This window comes from Parambassis ranga, chromosome 14 (genome assembly GCF_900634625.1).
Source record: "Parambassis ranga chromosome 14, fParRan2.1, whole genome shotgun sequence".
Taxonomy (NCBI): Eukaryota; Metazoa; Chordata; class Actinopteri; family Ambassidae; genus Parambassis; species Parambassis ranga.
The window spans coordinates 375676-378175 of record NC_041034.1 but is presented as its reverse complement, the minus strand read 5'-3'; the positions used below and the strand labels follow the sequence as shown (position 1 = coordinate 378175).

Here is a 2500-nt window from a genome sequence, read left to right as displayed (position 1 = left end):
ACACACACACACACACATATATACCAACACACTGACACACAGACACACACTGACACACACAGACACACACACACACACACACATATATACCAACACACTGACACACACACACACACTGACACACACAGACACACACACACACACACACATACATATACCAACACACACACACAGACTGATTCTCTCCTAGTTTATAAAATGCTGAAGTTATTATCAGATTTAGAACCAGGATGTTCACTGAACTTCCTGTTCACACAGATGGAAACAGTGAAGTCCACTCTGTCTGTGTGTGTGTGTCTGTGAGAGTGTGTGTCAGTGTGTCTGTCAGTGTGTGTGTCTGTCTGTGTGTCAGTGTGTGTGTGTCGGTGGCTCCTCCAGGACCTGGAGCTCCTGTCCTGCTGTCATCGCTCTCTATAGGTCCAGCAGTGTGTGATTGACAGATGAAAGGTTGCAGCAGCTTGTTTGTTTGTTTGTTTGTTTGTTTGTTATTTAGAAGAACTGAATGACGTCACTGAGTGGATTTGTTGGTGGTGGTTGTTGTGTTCATAGGGCCGGTGTGTTTGTGGTGTTAAACAGTGTAAACTGCTGTTTATGTGGCTGCAGATTATCACTGAGTAATCTGCTGTTAGTTGTTCCTCCACACACACACACACACACACACACACACACACACACACACACACTCCGTCCTGTCTGCAGTCAGAGTGTGTGTAGAATCACTCAGGTGTTCAGACAGAGATCAGCTGCAGGAAGCTGCAGGTCAGACAGACTCTGTTGGTCATGTGACTGCGGCTCACAGTGACTCCATCATGGCGTCCTGCTGAGGGGGACAGGACTTTATGTTTTTCCTGAGTCTTGTTTTTAGGTGAGACCTGTGGAATAAAGAAGTTTGATGACACATTTGAAGCTTCTCCCACATGATGCATTCAGGGACATCAGTCACAGCCTCAGTCCTGTTGAAGCAGCCGTTCTGACCCGTCGGCAGGTTCTCCTGTTTGATTTATTAACCCCTGAGTAACTGAAGCAACTGCCTGAAATGTAACAGGTTTGAAGTGTAAACACAGTTAATGAGAGCAGCTCGGCTGACAGGGCGTCTCATTGATCTGTGTTTGACATCGTGTGTTTAACCCTTTAATGGTTAACGTCACCGTGACGACCAGAGGGAGGTGTCGTCATGTTGTTCCTCTGTTGATAACGTCTGCTGCATAGAAGACTTCAGGACTCAGAAGTCAGGATGCAGCGATGTGACTCCTGCACGTGGCTGTAGAACATATTATCTAATGCTTCAGGTCCTCTGCACTGCACACGCCTGGTGTTCCTGTCAGATAGGCCCCTTACTATGGGTCAGCCGGTCTGCTCCGTCCATCAGGGTTCATTTCACTGTCCCGGAGCGTGTGACCTCATTCAGATAGCTCACCTGTTGTATCACCCTCCATTTTTAAAGCTAACCACCAAACCCTGCTAGCTAACGCAGCCGCCGCGCTAGAAACAGTAGAGATGGTAGAAAACACAGATCCGCATGTAGACGGGCGGGAGGCCCCGCCCACCTAAAGCGACACAATGTTCACTAACAGTAACCATGGAGTCTGTTCAGTGATGATCCACTTCTCAATGTTGACTCCTCCACAGACGGCTAACGGCTACATGCTAGCATTTAAACTCCTCAGCAGGTTGTTGTCTCTCCTTCTGTGATTGGTTGATCTGATTAGCAGCGGCGAGCTGACACACACACAAACATACATATACCAACACACTGACACACACACACATATACCAACACACACACACATATATACCAACACACACACACACACACACACACACACACACACACACACACACACACACACACACACACATATACCAACACACTGACACACACACACATATACCAAAACACACACACATACACACATATACCAAAACACACACACACACACACACACACACACACACACACACATACCAACACACACACACACACACACACACACACACACACACACACACATATACCAACACACTGACACACACACACATATACCAACACACACACACACACACACACACATATATACCAACACACACACACACACACACACACATATACCAACACACACACACACACACACACACACACACACACATATACCAACACACTGACACACACACACATATACCAAAACACACACACATACACACATATACCAAAACACACACACACACACACACACACACACACACACACATACCAACACACACACACACACACACACACACATATACCAAAACACACACACACACACACATATACCAACACACTGACACACACACACACACACACAGACTGATTCTCTCCTCGTTTATAAAATGCTGAAGTTATTATCAGATTTAGAACCAGGATGTTCACTGAACTTCCTGTTCACACAGATGGAAACAGTGAAGTCCACTCTGTCTGTGTGTGTGTCTGTCTGTCTGTGTGTGTGTGTGTCTGTGAGAG

The 2500-nt window shown here is 46.3% G+C and overlaps 1 protein-coding gene across 2 annotated transcripts in view; it reads left to right on the top strand.

The window, feature by feature from the left end:
- Window positions 1-2500, top strand: part of LOC114445898 (arrestin red cell) — a 12780-nt gene that overhangs the window by 1259 nt on the left and 9021 nt on the right. The window lies entirely within an intron of this gene.